Here is a 21,268-nt window from a genome sequence, read left to right as displayed (position 1 = left end):
TCCAGGATGAATCCTCTAATGTTGAGTAAGAGTTGGGTTCAATTGTAAGCTTTGTGATATTTTTTACATTTGTGTGGCTTCTCTCCATATGAATCCTGTGGTAGCAAGTAAGAATTGGAGAATAATCAAAGGCATTGCAACTTTCTAGGGGTTCCCTCCATTGTAAATTCTCTGGTGCCTAATAAGAGATAAACTCTCATTAAGAGCTTTGCCTCATTGTTTACATTCATATGACTTGTCTACAATATGAATTCTCTGGCACTGAGTAAGTGTTGAAGTGAAAATCTTTGCCACATTCTATACATTTGTATGATCTCTCATCACTATAAACCTTGTGAGGTTTAATAAGATTTGGATGATCCTTAAAGTCTTTACCACATTCCTTACATTTGTAGTGTCTATCACAATGAATTCTCTGATATTGAATAAGGTGTGAGATTTGAATAAATGCTTTTCCACATTATTTACATTTATAGGACTTCCCTCCAGTATGAATAGTCTGGTGTTGAGTAAGAGTTGAGATGAGTTTGAAAGCTTTGCCTCAAAGCTTAGGTTTATATAGTATCTGATCACTGTGAATCCTCTGGTGTCTAATAAGGGTGGTACTATACTTAAAGCCTTTGCCACATTCCTTACATTCATACAGTCTCTCATCCCTATGAATCCTCTGATGTTGAGTAAGATTTGAGATGTGATTAAATGCTTTTCCACTTTCTTTACATGTGTAGGGCTTCTCTCCAGTGTGAATCTTCTGGTGTTGAGTAAGGATCAACATATATTTAAAATCTCTTCCACATTCTATACATTTGTATGGTCTATCATCACTATGACTCCTCTGGTGTTGTGAAGGGTATGAAATTTGCATAAATGCTTTCCCACATTCTGTACATTTGTAGGGTTTCTCTCCAGTATTAATCTTCCTATGTTGAATAAGAACTGAGATGTATTTAAAATCTCTTCCACATTCTGTATATTTGTATGATCTATCATCACTATGACTCCTCTGGTGTCTAATAAAGAATGCACTACCCTTAAAGCCTTTGCCATATTCCTTACATTCATATGGTCTCTCATCCCTATGCATCCTCTGGTGTTGACTCCAGGCTGTACTACACTTAAAGCCTTTGCCACACTCCTTATATTCACATGGTCTCTTATCCCTATGAATCCTCTGATGTCTAATAAGGACTGTACTAGACTTAAAACTTTTGCCACATTCCTTACATTCATATGGTCTCTCATTCCTATGAATCCTCTTGTGTCTAGTAAGAGCTGTACTGTACTTAAAGCCTTTGCCACACTCCTTACAGTCATGCGGTCTCTCATCCCTATGAACTCTCTGGTGTTGTCTCTCTTATCATTATAAACCCCCTGATGATGAGTAAAGTTTGAAAATTGAATAAATGTTTTCCCACACTCTGTGCTTTTGTGGAGTTTTTCTCCAGAATGAATCTTCTTGTGTTTAGAAAGTGCTGACATTTGATTAAAAACTTCACCACAATCTTCACATCTATAGGGTTTATCACACTGTGATAAATGGTTGAGAATTCCTTAAATGCTTTAACAGCTTTTTTAAATTTGAAGGGCATTCTTCCCATATGAATTTTCTTGCACTGAATAATGCTTGTGATTTTATTTAAAGCTCTTCAACATTATTTATATTTTCAATTCTTTCCTTGAATATGGATGCTTGGAATGATAAATTGTGAGCACTGATGAAATGATTTTTTGCATTTGTTACATTTGTAAAGCTTCTTTGTAAAACAAAAGCACTGATATTTTTCAGGATTTGAAAAAAGGATTAAATATTTGTGAGTTTCACTGCATTTGTTATATTTTTCTCCAATAAAAATGCACTCATAATTATTTATGGTAGAGACTTGGCTAAAGGTCTTGAAAGTTTTATTAAAAATGTAGAATTCTCACCAAATATGTATGGCTGGTTTTTGATTAAGTAGCAATCAGTAAGTACAGGTATTCCTACATTCATTAAAAAATTATGTTTTCCACAAGGAAGAACTGTTTGTTGAATGCAGAACAGACTTTTTATTAAGTAAAACAAACCTGATCTTACTTAGTAATTTTTGGTTGTTTTGCTTCTCCATGCAAATGTTTGAAAGAAAATTTAACCAAATACTACATCTCAATTTTTTCTTGTTATTGACTTTAGCATATAATAGACTCCATTTTATGGCTTGTAAATTTCCTTTCAGAGGAATGTTATATTATCAAAAATTCAGTGGAAATGCATTTTCAAAACCCTCCTCAAAACTGAGTGGCATAAACTGAGCAGTTTTCTGAGATTATATATATCTTTATATCTATTTATGTTAAAATTACTATTGTATAGTCATCTCATGCTTATTATATTTATCATGACAAACTTTCTGATCTTTACTCTTCCCACAATCCCCACTTTTTTCTTAAGTGTAAATTTTCAAAGCCATAACTTCCATACCTTCCCTTTATCACCTTTTGGAATGAACATCTTATGCTGGCTCTGATGGAAATTCTTGGGTTTGATGAGAATATTTAACTGAAAGAAATCAAAGGAACAAATTATTTCACTTGCTACACTCTTGTAAGTGTACTTTGCACAAAAAATGAAGCTATTACCAAGGTGAGGATGTCAGAAGGGCAGCAAAGCAAATCCAAGATCCTCATTACTCTGTAGATAAAAAAGAAAAAAGAAAATAATCAATAAATAGGCAAAGGACCTTAACAGGTTTTTCTCAGAAGAAGAAATAGGAAAGATCAACAACTATATTAAAAATGTGTTCAACATCTTTAGCAATTGGAATAATACAAATTAAAACAATACGAAGAATCCACCTCATTCCAGTCAGAATGGCAATAATCAAAAATATTTGTAACAACAAATGTTGACAAAAATTGGATAAAAGGGGATTCCCATACATTGTAAAACTGCAAATTATTATAAAGCCACTGGAAAGAAGTATGGTGATTCCACAAAAACTAGGAATCAGCTTGGGAGTCTGAGACAGGACACTTGTGAATTCAAAGCCAGTCTCTGCTACTTAGTGAGGTCCTAAGCAACTCAGTGAGATCCTGTCCTTAAATAAAACATAAAAAGGACTGAGAATGTGACTCAGTGATTAAGTGCTCTGGATTCAATTCCCAATACAAAAAGAAATTAGGAATGGAACGTCCATTTGACCCAGTTATCACACAACAGCATACATCTAAAGTATTTAAAATAAGCACAGTACAGTTACATGGCCTCATTAACATTTACAGTAGCACAATTCATAATAGCTAAGACATGGAACCAACCTAAAAGCCAATCAACAAATGAATGAATAAAGAAATCATGGAACAGGGAGGGTAGGAATGGGAAAGGCAGTAGAATAAGTCCAACATAATTTTCCTATGTTCACATACTAAAATACCTAGGTGAATCCTGACAGCAGGTTCACCCACAAGGATTGGGTTTCAATTAGAATAAAATATATCCCCTGCTTGTAGAATTTGCATTGACAGAAGAAGAGATATTCATAAGGGATTTAAGAAACTGCATTCTTAAGAAGAGATATGGACAAACATTTACAGAAGGAGAAACATACAAACACATCTAAGAGCTACAGCATGAAAGCAGGTTTGAGAAATAGCAAGTCTATTACAGCTGATGTAAGTATTGCCTGAATGAAGTCAAACCATAGAGAGCAACAAAAAGGACTCACTTTTTAATGTTCATAGAGAATAGTGAACAAAAGACATTAGAAGGAAACTGGAACAGTAGATCAACAAAGTGTTCAGATTCCTTTTCATCAAACAATAGTGACTATGTATTCCTCTGTTCCATAAGGGACAATTTCTTCAACACAAAGGAACATTTGCTCCCAAGAGACTTTTTTACACTCATGAATAACAAGGAAAATATCTGGGAGACCTTTTTCTTAATAACATCTACTTCCACAATAATACCTCTAGAATGAGAGTACTGTACATTTTATATATGATCAAGGTTTGATGGGAATTCAATATAATTGAGGTAAAGAGGTGTTCTGAGACACATTAAAGGACAAATAAATGTTGGCTTATGTTATTATGAACACACAATTGTTGATCAGAAGTTTAGAAGATATTTGGTGTTTTGGACAGCTCCACACCATTTCTTCATTTTTCTAACAACATAACACTTTTCCCATGTGGATGATCCATTTCTTGGTTTTGTGAATGTCACTAACCTACCAAAAGCAGGGATCAGGTCCTGTGAATCAATTTTAACCAGCTCAAGTTCCTCAGTGTCCTTACAACTGTGTTTGGTGACACAACCCAGGCCAGTCAGTTGCTTCCCTGATATTCCTTTACCAGAGTTAGCAGGAAAAAAGTTCACATTTTTGTTTCTATGGCGAAAAGGAGAGAGTCCTTGGTGACTGACATCCAAGGTTCTCAGACTAACTGTGGCTAAGCTGGAATATGCAGTAGCTGAAGATGTTACCTTCAAACAAGTGTGACTCATGCACCTCTCTGATGGGTTTTGTGTTTAATAATGACAATATACCTGCTGCATATTTGAGCATGACTTAGGTGAGATATATGGAGACATGGACAATAATGGGGGACTAATAGAGGACCCACAGATATTGATGAGAAAAAATGATCAAAATGAAGAGAAAACTGACTGCCTCAGCAAGGAGGCCTTTAATCTGTCTTCATTTACAGTTGAAGAAACTATTAGCCATGAATTCTTTCTTCCCTCCTGATTTTCTCCCCTCCTACCTTCTTGCCCCCACCATTGCATTCTTCCTAGATTTCATTCTAGGAATAAAGGTTCCACATTAATCTCCATATTTTCTTCTAACAACTGAGGAATTTACAATTTTAAACTAACTGTAAGTCATATTCATTGATATAGGGATGTCATTTCTCAGAGCTGCTTCAGTAGACAGATGTAAACATTAGTTCTGTTAGGTCACTTTCAGTTTTGCTAGGCCATAACTTATCGGGATCAATAGAAGGGTACTTAGATTTGTTTGCTGAGTGCTATGCAGTCAGGTGCCTTTGATGTTGGAAAATGAGAGCCTCACAGAAAAGGTTTTTATCCAGATGGGGCTTGTTTACCATTGTCTGAGAAGGGGAAAAGTACTTTTCTTTTCCTCTTGGGACATTTTCCTTGACTACTGAAAGATAGGTGCTGTCAGACTTCAGATGCATCACCAAGATTGCCAGCCTACTGAGAGATGAGCAAAACTGTTTGTCCAGTATAAATTCATCTTGGCACCCTAAACTCCAAATCTGAGGGGAAGAGGAGACTCCTGAGTAGGCATTGGAGGAAGGCATATTGAAGTCTGACTCTTGCTACCTCAAAACAAGGACACAGGTATTTATCCCTAATGTGCTACAGAACTTCTTGGAAATTGTACTAGAAATATGTGAATTTTTATCCTATTATTTTAAATTTATAATTTCATTATAAATTATAATATTACAAATACTATCTTATAAGAGTGAGTTTTTCAGCATAATAATTAACAAGTTATAATAATTAAAAAAGCACCAGCTGTGTTTCATGACTGTCATTCCATCAACTTGGGAGGCTGAGACAGGAGTATTTTGAGCTCAAAACCATTCTCAGAAAAAGTTAAGCACTAAGCAACTCACTGAGACCCTGTCTCTAAATAAAATACAAAATAGGGCTGGGGATGTGGCTTAGAGGTTTACATTATTTTCCAGAAGTTAAAAGATTTAAAAAACTTTTTTGGCAATTTTCTAAACTCATGGACTCACCTGCTAACAATCCTATCTAATATTTACATGGGAGTAAAGAATTACATTTTTCAAACGGTCCTTGGTGCACTATATAAGAATTACTTTATCTTCCTGTTTACTACAACAAAGATATTCAATGGAGATATATTTCTGTATTTTCAATTATACTAGGGATACAAGGAAACAGGAAAATAGTAGAATAAACTCAAGTTTGTAATCAAATGAAACTAGTTTTTTACAGATTGCCATAGTGATATTAGAATACACAAACACAGGCACATTATTCTGGTGACACTTTATTACTCCTTATGTCAGAAAGCATTGTTCCTTGATATCTGAAGAATCCATAATATCAATATTCTCCTAGCTGATCTTGTAACTTTAGAGATCTTCTTTAATCATAATCATTGTAAAAACAAAGAATTTTCCACAACTAATATTTCCTTTCACAAAGACTCACTGAATTTTGTAATTTCAAAAATATCCAAATGATGCAAAGAGACAGTAAATATTAGGATAAATTTAAATTTTTGATCAAGTAAAAACTGCTACTTTTTCATGACATGGAAGAGCATTATACATAATAGTAGGCTCACACAAATAGACATAGCTCACATCTTCTTCTGTTATAGAAGTTTGTCCCTTGATACCTGAAAATTTTTCTAGAATTCTCTTCTTCCAACTGTTCTATGAGCTATAGAGTTATTCTTTGCTATTGCATAATCATTGAGATAGTACATTGAATTTAAGAGAATTTTCAGTAAGTAGAGTGAACCTGACATAACATTCCTATGCACACATATGAATACACCCCAGGGAATCTCCCCTTTGAGAACATCCACAAGGATGGGGTCCTAATTAGAGCATGATATATTCCAGGCTTGCCTAATTATATAAAAATGGATTATTCTGTCATGTATAACTAAAAATAACCAACAATAAAAATCTTTTTTGCTCACATTAAATATGTTAATATTTCTAGGACTACATTGACAAATTACTTTGTTATAATTTTAGTAAACTTTTTCTATTAAAGAAGGGTAGTTTAAACCAGGTGAAGTGGAAGCTTTCCTGTAATCCCAGAGGCCCAGGAAGCTGAGCCAGCCTCAGAAAAACTGAGGCACTAAGCAACACAGTGAGAACCTATCTCTAAATAAAAATACAAAAAATAGAGGTGGAGATGTGGTTCAGTGGTTCACTGCCCCTGAGTTCAACATCCAATACCCAGCCCCATCAAAAAGCAGCTTGCAGTCATCTAGAAAAAAATGACAGCAGTTTACAGTAATCCAGAGAAAATGTATTTTATCTTTTCAGGAGAAATACTTTGTCTTCTAAAGAAGTTCTGACAACTTCTTCCACCCAAATCTTGACTGATGATGTTCTGAATTGGAAAATCTCTTCACAAAAACATTTTCCAAGTACAGTTTCAATTTAGTCACTGAATCATCACAGACTTTACATTTGCATATTCATTAAAGTAAATTAAGCAAAACCTTCAGGAACTGGTGTGATTTAGGAGGAGAAGACAATTTTAACTACATCATAATAATGGAGACATTTTTGCATCCTGGTTTGCAAATATTTAAATACAGACATCGGTAGAAGGATAAGTTAAATTTGGAAACTTGGGCATATTTCATGAAGCAGGAACAAAGTCCTTGGTGTTTCAGGGCCTGAGTGAGTATGCTGTAAGAACAGTCATATAAGGAAAGTTATAAAAGGAACATTCCAGTATCATACAAACAGAAGGCTTCCAGCTGTTTTTCACCTTGTTCATGGAGGACAATTCTTTTTTTCCTCTTTGAGGACAAATATCGTAGTTGCAGTGTGATAGGTTGAATTTGACAGGTCCTGATAAGAAAACATTAATTACAGGTTTATAATGCTTAGTTCACCTTGAAGTTGAATTTTTCATTGCATTTAATATAAGTGTGTGTGTAATATATTCCCTTCTGTATCTCCTGAGAGGTCAAGGATGGTTAGCTTCTAAGTTAAAGTCCTACTTTGCTTTCTACAAAAATAGCTCTAGTCTTCACATTGGTCTTCCAGGTCATTTCAACCTGGTGTTTTGACAGTCCTCCCCTGTTTTCTCATATTCTAACCATGCAACACTGTCTTCTGTTCTCCTATCTCACAAAACACACAAAAATTTGGATAGTAAAAAAAAATAGCAAAAAACAATGTGAGCTCCACCTCTCTTTGGATTCAGATTTTTACTGAAAAGTATCTAAAGATCCTCATCCTGATGATGTCTTACTGATAGACCCCAAGATGGACTTTGTGGCTTGTCATGACTGAACTTCTTGTATTTCTGTATTAATTTCTATGCTTTTTGCCTGGATTTTATAAGCATATGTAAAGAATATGGACTCTAAATATTTTTCCCTTTAAGAAATCTGCAGAAAAACTGAAAGCAAACAGAAATTGACCATTAAATAACATAACTTATGCTATGAAAGAAAACATGGTATGCACAGGCACAAAGACAAGGGTAAGATCTGAGCATTTCCATGAGATAAATGAGAGATAATGGGAGATAAACAAAATCATCACTCTGAGGAATGCCTGATGTTTAAGATTAAATTTATTTTTTTTCCTTTTTTTCCCATTTTTTTTCTTTCAGTGTTTGGGATAGAATGAATATTTCATTCATGGTAGGCCAGCACTCTACCATGGAACCACCCACTAGCTATCAAATTGAAATTAATATGAGAAATAAGACTGTTCTAGTCATAAAGACTTTTGTTGTTTTGGTAAATGACAATTCTTTTTTTTTTATTCTTTTTAATTGGACACAATACCTTTATTTATTTTTTTATGTGGTGCTTAGCATCAAACCCAGTGCCGCACACATGCTAGGCAAGCGCTCTACCACTGAGCCACATTCCCACTCCCAACAATTCTTGAGATTATACCAGGTGGTAGATTTACTGGAAGTATGTCAATGAAAAGATTGTTCCTATCAAATGCTCCAATTGTCTTCCCAGATTTCCCATGAAGATGAAACAAAATTCAATTATTTTGCCATAAGAAATGCCTTCTATTCCCAAGCTGGCATTGGTATCTCAGCAAACACCTTTCTTCTTTGTCTGGACATTGCTGCTGTCTTTTGGGGTCCTAAGCCTAGGCTCACTGACCTCCTAATAACCACTTGGCTCTGACACACATCCTCATGCTCCTCACCACGGGACTTCTGGTGTCTACAGATGTTTGGAAAGTACAGGACATTTAACATAATTTCAAATGCAAAGTGCTTATCTTTCCGAACAGGGTCATGAGGGGACTCTCTATCTGTACCACCTGTGTCCTGAGTGTACTTCAGGCTGTCACCCTCAGTTCCAGTGGCTCCTGGTTGGCCAATTTCAAATTTAAATCCACAAATACCATTGTGTGGTTATTTCTTTTCTTATGGGCCCTCACCATGTCCATCTCTAGCAACCTGGTCTTCTGTTTCTCACTGACTACTGTTTCTTCCTCTCATGAACTACAGTCACAGGTACCTCTTTGTTGCCCTGATGGCTTTCAGAAATCTCTTATTTCTGAGTCTTATGGTTCTTTCAAGTGCATACATGATATTTCTCTTGCATAGACATAAACAACAAACCATGTCTCTTCTTAGCTCCAGGTTTTCTCTAAGAAGCTCCCCTGAACAAAGGGTCAACAACACCATCCTGCTACTCATCAGCTGCTTTGAGATCCTCTATTGTGTGGGCTTTATCATTTTACTATTCATAGGCATGACATGCACCAATGATCCCATCCTGGTCTGTCTCCAAATGCTTATGGTCAATGGTTATGGCACCATCAATCCTTTGGTGCTGATCAGTGCTGATACTCAAATAATAAAAGTTATACAATCCAACTGGAGAAACAAAGTTCAGCTTCTGATAAAACTCATGTAAAGCAGCTTTGTCATTTTTATTAAAATGATTTTCTTTATTTCATAAAATTTTCCCTCAAAAATTTATTGATAGTATTAAAATTATCCATTAGAACAAAGTAATCTAAATAGTTAGCAAATAGCTTGTGGATAATTTTTCCTGTATCTGCACTATTTTTTAAATATATTTACATTAATTTTTATTATATCTGGCTTCATTTGCATATTATACATTTTTATAGTTTCCATTTCCTTTGTATCTCAGACCTTTATACTGGGTCTATTTTCTTTCTTCCTCTAACATAGTTCTTAAAACCATTTCAGTGAAATGCTATTAGAGGCACATTTATGCCTTTCTATTTTTCATCTAATAATAGGTGCATGCTTATATCCAAGTTACTCAAGAGACTGAAGCAGAAGGATGGTAAGTTCAAGGGCACATTGTGTAACTTAGTGAGACTATGACTCTAAGAAAAATAAAAAAGACAGGAGATGTAATTCAGAGATGGACTACCTAGGGGTTTGCTTCCTTATACCAAATTATGACAGCAAAACCCCACCAAATGCCATGAGATAGCACTTTAAGACCAATAGAATGTCTGCATTTAAAAAAAAATTGTTGGTAACCATGTGAAGAAATTGGAAACCCCACACATTTATGGAAACAATATAAAATGGTATAGTAGTTATAGAAAATAATTTGATGATTGCTAGAGTTAAACCTAGAATTACAATATGACCTACCAATTACATTCCTAGCTATATTCCCCAGAGAATTGAAAACAGATATTAAAACACTTGTACATAGATGCTAATGGCAGCACCATCAACACTAGGAAATAGATGAAAATCTAAACGTCCATCAAGAGAAGAACGTATGAACAAATGTCTGTATATGTGTATAAGTATACATGTCTGAGTAAGCACATGTACATATATATATATATACATATAAATATATAACTATATGTAGCATTCATATTTATGTTTATATTGAATATTACTCTGCCATAAAAAACAAAGTACTGAAACAGGCTACAATGTGGATATATCTCAAAAATATGAAGAAAAGGAAACAAAATCACACATGAAAATTCACACATGCTATAACTACATTCATATGAAATATCCTCAAATTGAAAATCTCAAAGTCAGAAAGGAGAAAAGTAGCTTTCAGGGCTTGGAGGGTCTGGGAGTGAGTGTCTGTTTGTCAGATACATGGTTTTCTTCCAGTGATTAAAATGTTTGAAACAAGGTAAAGGGGGTATTTGTACCACAACATTGTAAATGTCACTACATCACACATTTTACACTTTTAGGAGAATTCAATCTCAATAAAATGAGTAAAGAAGAAATTCTGAAAATGCTAAAGTCTATTCAATTAAAGCATGAGGTGATAGAAAGGAACTATGGAATCAGACTTAACTTTCCTATCCTTGTATTTGAATACATGACCAGGGTAACTCCACATGATGTACAATGACAAGAATAGGATTCTCATTAGAATAAGTTAAACTCCATGTCTGTGTAATATAACAAAATACATTATACTGTCTTGTATATCTAAAAATAACAAATAAAGTAATAAGAAAGGAACTATGGAATTATAGATTCTGACAAGTTCTGCATTGCCAACCTAAAGCATGAATGGTAACACTGGATCCCGGAAATCAAGAACCTGTGAAGAGATACCAGGCATATTGTAATTCGTAAACACAGACACACCATACAAAAATTCTAGCTAACATGTTAGTAGTAGTAGTAAATTCAAATAAAATGTGTAGTGTCTGCTTACCAAAAATTGAAAAAAATTCATTTTTTAAAATGCTATCAATTTCACCTCCTGTGAATATTATTTTCTTCACAATTATATAGATATTATTTTAAATTTAAACAATGTGAATGTCTTTTGAGTATATCTTAGAAAAAAAGAGAGAAAATTTCATCAAATGAAGGAAGGATCTATGGAGTAGATGAAGTAGCTTGAGGAAGAGGAAAGAGAAACAGGAGAAGATAAGAATAGTAGAATGAATCAGACTGAACTTTCCTATGGACATACATGAATATGAAACAGTGAATCCCAACACCAAGTATGTCCCCAGACACTAGTTTTTTTAAAAAGCATAAATAAATTGTGTAGGATCAACACAGTTGAGGAGGAAGAGAAGGGGAATTATGGTATGTGTCAGTAAATGGATGGAACTGCTAAGTAAAATAGGCCAATTCCAAAGAACCAAAGGTTGAATGTTTTCTCCGACATGAAGATGCCAATTCAAATTAAGGGGGAGGCCAGGAAAAACTAGAGGTCCTTTTGTTTAGGCAGAGTAGAGGGAAGGGAGGGGAGGGGTATGAGTGTTGGAAGAACAGTTAAATAAATCATACATTATTACCTTATATGCAGATATGATTATCTGACTGGTGTGACTCTACCAGTCAGGTAATCTATATAAGCAGAAGAATGTGTAATTATACTCAATTTAAGTATGATGTATCAAAATGCATTCTACTCTCCTGTATAAAGAACTAGAACAAATTCTTAAAATGACACAATTCTCCTCCCCCTCCAAAAATTAGAAAGTGACAGGAATAAAACACTTTGATTCTGTAATAGTAGGCAGCATACAGACCAAAACACAGAAAATAGAACCAGAATAAGCCCATGCATATGCTGTGATCTCATCTTTGACAAGGGGGTCAAAAATACACAATGAAGAAAGGATAGTCTCTTTTACAAGTGGTGCTAAGGACACTGAATATTCTTGTGCAGAAGAAAGAAATCAGGATGTTATCTCACATGTTACTAAAACATCAACTTGCATGACCATTATGATCCTACAATATGTATAATTAGAAAAATAAGAAATTACACTCTGTTTATGCATGATCTATCAAAATGTATCACTGCATCCTACTGTCATTTGCAACTAATTAGAACAAATAAAAAGTTTTTCAAAATCAACTAAAAATATAAACATGAGACTTGAATCTATAAATTCCTAGAAGAAAATACTGGGGCCCCTTTTACCAATCTCTCCCCATGAATATGACCTTTACTAACATTTGATTGCTACACAGCATTACATGTATCAAAATATCATGCTGTACCTTGTAAGCAACTGAAATTATTATGTTTTAATAAAAAATAAAAAAGAAGATGATAATGTCTAAAATATATAAATAATCCATAGAACTCTATAACAATAAATAACCTGATAAAAACCAGTAAAGTGTTTGGGCACCATGGCACATGCCTGGAATACCAGTGTTTCAGGAGGTTGATGAAGAAGGATCACAAATTTAAGGCCAGCCTCAGTAGCATGTTGGTTGCCAAGGAAAGGGGTACAGTGAAGTGGGGTACTGCTCTTTGATAGATATCAAATTTCAATAGTAAAAGATAAATAACTTCTGGATATTTGCATAATAGTTCTGTGCTTACTGTTTACAATACTGTAATGTGCACTTATAAATGTTTTCAGAATACAGAAAGCCAACTGAGTGTTCTTACTATTATAGAATAAAGGAGGGAAGGGAAAATGATGAAGACAGAAAGAGAGAAAAAAGAAGAGGAGAAAGAGGAGGAGGAGATAGAAGGCAGGTAAAGGAGGACTAGCCCCATGGTACTCCCACAAACAGTCAGGATCCCTGTTCAAAGTGGACCTGTCCTTGCTAAAATACAATACTGTTACCAATATTACCAATTAATTTTATCTTACTACTTATGTTTCAGAGCTGAATTCCAAGAAGAGAAGGGACACATGTATGAATACAGCACATACATGTAACTGCATGTAGACTGCATCTGGCCACCTCATGCACATTAAGGACTTATAATTTCCACCAGCAAGAAGTCCAGTGGGTCAAGGAAATATCAGAGCTGAGAGAGTGGGTACAAGGTGACTGTGACCTATCTACAAATAAGTACAAAGAGGGAGGGTACTGAAGGCCAGGGAGGCCACACTCTGAGTTCATGCCAGGACTATGTTCAAATGCAGAAGAAGACAATGTATTTTTCACCAAGATCAAGGACCCCTGTCTTATTCTTTGTCACTTGTGGAACTTCATAGTGTTAGCCCACCTCTCCAGTTGAGGATGTAAAGGAAAAGGGAAACCTGGACAATCTACAGACACTTTCCTTTCAGTTGTTTCTAACTCACTAACAAGTCAATGGAAGAATCTGTTAACAGTTATTGAGGTGGGGTGGAAACAATTGCATTGGTTGTGTGTGACATTTTCACTGCTCTGGTATGAATGAACTCATCATGGGCATGCAAGCTATAAAATATGACTTGCTTGTAAGTTTGCATTTAGAATAAACTTTGCATCATTAAAGATGAATGTTAAAATCTTGCTAACAATTGAAAATGCTAGTTTTTCTGTAAAGAGAAAGATGCTAGAATACAAAGAAAATGCACATGACATGAGAAGAGATCACTGAAGCAACTAATGGATTTCTGTGCCATGATGTTAATGGCACAGCTTAACAGCTTTGTGAGCAAGAACTCCAAGTTTTCATTTTGTACTTGGCCTGGTACATTACACAGCTGGCCCTAATAAATACCAGTAAAAAAGTAGTCTATTTCCCTATACAAATGGCAGATTCTAGGATCTGGTCAGGTAAATACAAAATTAGCCTCAACACAGAAGGAAGGAGAAGGGGAAGAGCAGGAAGAGGATGAGAAAAAGGAGGAGTGTGTCCCATAATTTCCCAAATGTGGATACCTGACAAATAACATAGGAAGTAAGGTAAAAGATCTTCAAAGAGTCAAAGCTGGAAGAATATGAGCAGTAAATGCTTTTAACAGTGAAATATAACTGAAAGAAGCAATTGAATACATGTTTAGTGACATAAATAAATGACTACATAGATAATAAGTAAAGAAAACAGACAAATCCTTCTTACCAAAGAGTTCAAAACACTGCAGGTGGAGACTACTATGCTTCTCCTTTTCAGGGTGGGCAGATTTGGTGACTTCATGACAATGAATAGTGTAGGAAAGTAGGTAAAGAAGGAAATTCCCATAGAAAGAACCTGATACAAGCTACCCTGACCATGGATGGATGGTAGCATCTCAATGACTTCAGTGACCATCAAGTAACCCTGGCAGGCTCTGACATGAAGGCACATTATCTCTGTCCTATTCCTTCCAAAATCATTTAATCACAACAGTCTGAAAACACACACACACACACACACACACACACACACACACACACACACACCTCAAAACATCATGTAAGGTACATTCTACAAAATATGTGGCCAGTATTTGCCACTATCATGAGTATCATGAGAAATAAGAAAAGCCTGGGATATGGTTCTCTTCACAAGTGATTGATAATAATTTGCACAAGCAGAAAATGAAGCTTAGGGATATAAACTTCCTCCTCAAGGGTTGAGGGCCTACCCCTCAATGATAGAATAGAATAGTTAATTCTATGTGTGTGTGTGTGCGTGCATGTGTGTGTGTTTTAACTAACACATTTTCAGTACACATGTAATGGGATTGGGCCTATTTCCCAATGCATGTTATGCAGTGATCGTATATAACTACCCTCATCCACTTTCAACCCATGCCCTGCCCTTCCAAGCACGCTTCCAAGTCCCCAGTAATCACCATTGCACTTATAGATTTTTTAAAAATGAACTCTATAGCTAGAAAATAGTGAATTCTGCAGTCTCAAACAAGACAAAAATGCATTTCTGGAATGCACCCCTCCCTATATATGAGTGACCACCAATGTTAATGACTGCTGGGTCTCCCTTCACCTCTTCTGCAATCAGAAAAATCATGTCCAGCCATTGCCTTCACTAAGGCACCTTCTATTCTTGCATAAATCATCCAGTTGGCTTTAGCTACCACCACCTGAGGACAGTGGTGCCCCAGAGAGCATCAAAAACCTCTCTGGTACCAAATCTAATGGTTCCTCCTTAGTCACCCTCTAGTTTATTTCTGAGAGGTTTTCAAGACATGAGGCCCTGACTTTCTTTTCAAAATCAGCTCTTCCCAGAAATCCATGTCATTCCCTTCCTGGTTTTCCATCTTCCTAACTGGATGCCCCTGCCCTCTGTCTCCTTCATAGACTTCTCCTCTTCTCCATCACTAAATGTGTGCATGTCCACAGCTTAGAGCAAGGCTCCTTGGGTTTCTCCATCTTCACCCCCACCCCAGGTCACACTCAGTCTCTGTGCAGAAGTATTTTTCACATCCCCCTGCCTCCCAAAGAATCTTCCTCTTAGCCCTCTCCTCTCACCTTCAGACATTTCATGTGGATATCAAGTGCCAATGGGAAAACCTTCCTCAAAGCCAACCCTCTCTTTCCTGTCTCATCAGGTCTTTCTGCCCCATCTAGTACTGGGTATCAATAACCACCTGGGTTGCTCAAGATAAAAATTCAGGAAATGTCATGGGTCTTTTGGTCTTTACCTCTTCCCTGATCCATCACCAATTCCTGCTCATTCTAGAGACAAAATTATAAATATATATGTGTGTATATATATATTCCCAAAATTATATGTATAAAAACAAATAATTATAAATAAATGAATAAATCAGGTTCAACATGTTTGATCCCCTGTTACCTAATCATGTTATAATATTATATAATACATATACTATTGATATGCACACTCCATGGTGGCAAGTTCTGCTAAAGGATCACAAATCCTCCTCATATTACAGGACTCAGTGACTACTTTTGCTTAAAAGAACCAATTCTTCATTAACTGATTCTGCACTTCATTGGGTAAATACAAGTGCAATAACACTTGGCATCTCTAATATACATATATTTATTGGCTATTTATTGACTTATAATAATCTTATTTATTGGCTTATGATAATCAGAGCTTAGTAAGGAACATTAAATGCCTCCAAAATTAGCAAAGATTCCCGAAGCATCACAGAACAACAGCTGTAGGAAAAGGTCAGTGCTTCTTTTCATAGCTGGAGAATTAATTTCATGCATAAAATTTATTAAGATTTATTAAGAGCTTTATGGGGGGGGGGGCCGGACTTGTAAAAGAAGTAATAAAGGACTTTCTGAAATTTCCTGTAACCAAGCCAGAGGATAGGTAGGCAGATACTCACTGGACTCTAGAAAGTCTTAAGTACAGTTCTGGCACCATCTAGTGTCTAAGGAGTTCAGCACTCCTAAAAAGGGAAAAATCCCACATCAAGCAGAGCATATATACTGTTACAGGTGAGATAGGTTTACTTGAATTGTCCTGGTGAGAAGGGGAGATGTAGGTAGAGAAGTGGGTAAGGGATGGTTCCTGAAGGAGACTTATCTCAAATGTAGGAAAGGAATGGGGTAAGCTAAGTGACACGATGAGGGGTGTGTTTCAGAATAATTAAGCAGGTTAAGCACTGCTATGGATGATAACACTAGTCCAAATACTTAATGGGGTCAGTGCCTGACTTCTTGGGCTGAATCAATGAAACAGCAGCTCCTACCCTAAGGGAGATGGGGATTCCTGTATGATTTTTTTTTTTTTATCTATGTCCTGACTCTCTGGAACAGAGCCTGCTCCATAATAGTTCTTACTTTAAAAACAAGAGAATATATTTTCACATACATCTTTATAATAACACTGTCAAACCCCTAGGTCCCTACCCCATCCATTGCTTAACTGCCTTTCAGAAAATCATGAAGCTGTGTCTTGGTCTCATCAGCCTGAGAGGCAGGTGTCACTCCTTGTCCTAATTACAGATGCTGTGAGTTCCCTAATGTTACCTCTGGAAAGTGTCAAGTCTGCCTCTGCATCTATGCTTCTCTCATTGCCCAGGCACCAAGAATCCCCTGCCCCTGAGGGAGTGATGTGGACTGTGTAATTTGGAAGAGGCTCCAGTGAGTGACAGCCCCACCACACGTTTACCCTCTCTGGACCTACAGGTCACACTGCACCACAAACACCAGAGGAGAAGATTCTATGAACATGCCAGAACAAGGTTTGCTCTCCCAAAACAAACTCTCTAAGGGGATATTCCCCAGGACCCCTCCCTGAAATCTCACAAGCCCGAATTCACCTGAACCTGGAAGATTCACAGCATCCAATGAGAGTGAGGGATGAAGGAAGGCTGTGCATGGTGTCCTCAACCTCCCTCCATTGACTTGTGTAAGTGGGGATACTGAGGTTTCAGTGGAACCTAATCTGAGATCACATTTCTGGCTGAGGGAAGAAAAGGGCTCTGCTTCCCCACTGATTCCACAGAGACCCCTGACAGGATTTCCAGACCACACTGACCTCTCTGGGTTCCCTTCCCCTGATGCAAATGCACCCATCACATCCTCCTTTTACCTGCTGGACTTCTGGTTACCCTGCTGAACTTCTGGTTACCCTGCTGAGCTCACCTCAACTGCTGGACCCCTGGTTACCCTGATGAGCTCACCTGAGGAGCCCTGGGTGGATCTACCTCCCTCGTTCTTCCCATAGCCCCTCCCCACCCACTGCTCTTATGGGTTGGGCTTCACTCAGTCCCTCTGGCTCCACCCCACCAGTTCCTCCCCTTCACTGGTCACTAATCACTCCTCTTGACCTTACCCCGCCAGCTGGATGCATTCCCCAGGCTCCATTGATCCCACAGGGCTCCAAGGGCCTTGCTCAGCCCATCCCTTTAGCTCTACTGGGTCCCATTAAACTTTGTCTCATAGGCTCCACCCAATATTTGACCTCCACTTGGTGCTGCTTTGTAGTACCACACCCACTCCACCCACTCGCTCCTTGGAATTCTGCCCACTTGTCTGCTCCCTCCTCTCTAGCCTACTTAACAAACTGGGGTTGGATATTTTCCTCTCTAACACTGGAACCCTTTGCACTCTGTTTGTCACAGTCCAACTAACATCCCATAGAATCCCAAATGGCTTTGCCCGTCTTAATCACCCATGCTTTTCAATCAAGGTTGCTCCTGCACCTGCCATCACGTGGCCCACCTGACCACTCCACTGCACCTTGAGAACTCTGTCCAAAATGAATGAAATGATTTTTGTAGATGTGGCAGTGGTCAAGGAAGATGCTCAGGCTGAGAGACAAATGTACTTGGGGACTTGCAACATAGGGACCACACATTGCCAATGGATGACCTTGGAACTCTGTGCTCTCCTCTGAGTCACAGTATTTCTGTATACACAGTGCTGCTTAATAGCATAAGAATGAGCATATTTTGAGCACCTTCTGTGTGTCACTCCACAACAGACTTCAAAATGTTAAAGGGCAGTATCCATGACTGCCTGAAGCAGTGGAGGACAAGGTCTCCCATCCCACACTATTAACCTCCTACCCTTTCTACTTTCCTTCCATTTTATCCATAATACCTCTGAACCCTATTTGGTTTATATGATGCCAGGTCCCACCACCGATGCTATAGCTGTAGTTATATGGGGTAAGTCATAGACAATACCTATTGTTTGATTTTAGGCCACACATAATCATTGATTATTTACTTTCTTTACTGATGGAAATTGCTAAATCTACCTTTTCTGCTTACACTGTAGACATCACAACAGGAGCTAAATACCTAGTCTCTTGCTATTGTTTGCATAGGTTGTTGATGTTATTGGGCACCTCTCTAATCTGTAAGGTACTAAAGACCTACAGGTGTATTATAAGCTCATAGGGTAGGAATTCTGCTGCTTCAGATCCATCTGGATAGATGGGGTAGACACAAACAATGTGAAAAAGCAGGGAAATAAACCATCCCACACTACAAAGAATACTTCAGCAACAGACCACACTGACATCACAGTGGAGAAAATGTCAGACATGGAATTTCTAAAGATCATGCTTAGACTGATCTAGGAGATAAAAATGACATAAGGAGTGAGATGGCAGATATAAGATAAGAAGTTACAGTCACTTCAATAAGGAGATAGACATTCTGAAGAAAAATCAATTGGAAATCCTCAAAGTGAAGGAATCAATAAATCAAATTAAAAACTAAATGGAAAGCATAACCAACAGACCACACCACATGGAAGAGAGAGTTTTAGGCAACAAAGACAAAATATATAATTTTGAAAAAAAAGTGAACCATGGAGAAAATATGTTGAGACCGTGAAAATAATTATCAAGAAATCAGGTATAACATGAACAGGCCAAATTTAAGATTCATCAGGGTAGGTGAAGGTTCTGAAATATAAACCACGGGCATAAAAAACATTTCAAAGAAAAACTGTCAGAAAATTTACCAAACTAAGAATAAAATGAAAAATCAAATACAAGAGGCATACAAGATTCCACTCATCAAAACTAAAACAGACCCATTCTGCCCATATACAACTACAAAACATATTTAAAATGTCATCATGATATGTAATTCTGAAATACAGGTGATAATTGTAAGCTCAGGGGCATGGTTAGTGGCCAAATAAAATCGGACAGAAAGTGACCGAAGCAAGCTTTATTGGAATTTGGCTCTCAGGCGAAATTTCCACACTCCCAGGGCACAGCTCAAGTAGGGACCCAGAGAAAATCGCACATGACCCTGGCTGCACAGGGTTTTTATAGGCCAGGATGGGAGGGGGTCCTGCTGAGTGACAGGTGGATGTGAAGTGTCAGTGGAACTTTCTAGTCCACTTGATGGGTCACCTTTGATGGGCTGGCTTTTGTCTCAGCTGCTCTGCTCTGCCCTCTATAGTTGCCTAAATTATGACCTAACATCCTAATCTTTTTGGTGATATAGGGCACCGGAGTCCATCTGGCTACTTCCTGCATATTAGGGGGCATCGTGGGGAGAAAAAGGTTTGAATTCTGGGTCAGTAGGGAGACAGCTATAAGAGTGTAGAAGCATCTGGTTTTATGTCACCCTGGCAACCTCACTCATGAGGTTCTGGGCAAACCTGAGAAGATGGGGAGCAATCATTAACAGAAATCCTATCACAAATAGGGGATTAAGGATAGGGGTCATCCAGGTGACAAAAGGGGATTTCAGCCATCCTGGCCAGGGGTCACTTAATTGAAGTTGTTTCAGCCTTTCACTCAGATGTCTGAGATTTCAACATTCTTTTCGACCAGTCCAGTTTCACTGATGTAATAGCAGCATTCTTCTCTTAAGAATAGACATGTTTCCCCTTTGTCTGCTGTCAGAAGATCTAGCACTTGATGGTTCTGTAAAGAGACTTGAGCAATTGATGTTATTTGTCTTCGTAAGGATGCCAGGGAGGCAGCAGATGCCTCTACTGCTTCTTGGAGTTGCTGTTCTAGCTTTTGGGAGACACTGACTGCATAACCAAGTCCTCCTCCTCCTAACCCAGAGGCCACAAATGAGGAGGCTATGGAGAGCCCAACCACCACCTGTAGAAAAATGACACATTTTACCCTAGGGAAGGAATTTTGAGAAAGCCAGATTAATTCAGCTTCACTATATAGTGTCAGTTGAGGAACTAAAATAGAGGGCACACAGAAAGCAAAAGGCATATTGGCACCTAATTTCTTTGTCAGAGTGCCATTAAACCAGAAAAAGAATCCTGGAGGAACAAACATTGGAGAAGAGACTTGTGTACTTCAGTTACAAGGTACTGAGTTAGAGGAAGCATAGCAGTAAGCAAAGTTTTCTGAGGAATTGTGATAAAGGGGAACTCCATCCAAAAGTGAAGAGGGGGTTCCTTGAGATTTTGAAGAAGTGTTAAGGAGGGTACTCACAGGAATGGCTGTTAGGA

This window comes from Sciurus carolinensis, chromosome 19 (genome assembly GCF_902686445.1).
Source record: "Sciurus carolinensis chromosome 19, mSciCar1.2, whole genome shotgun sequence".
NCBI lineage: Eukaryota > Metazoa > Chordata > Mammalia > Rodentia > Sciuridae > Sciurus > Sciurus carolinensis.
This window is presented reverse-complemented; position numbering follows the sequence as displayed.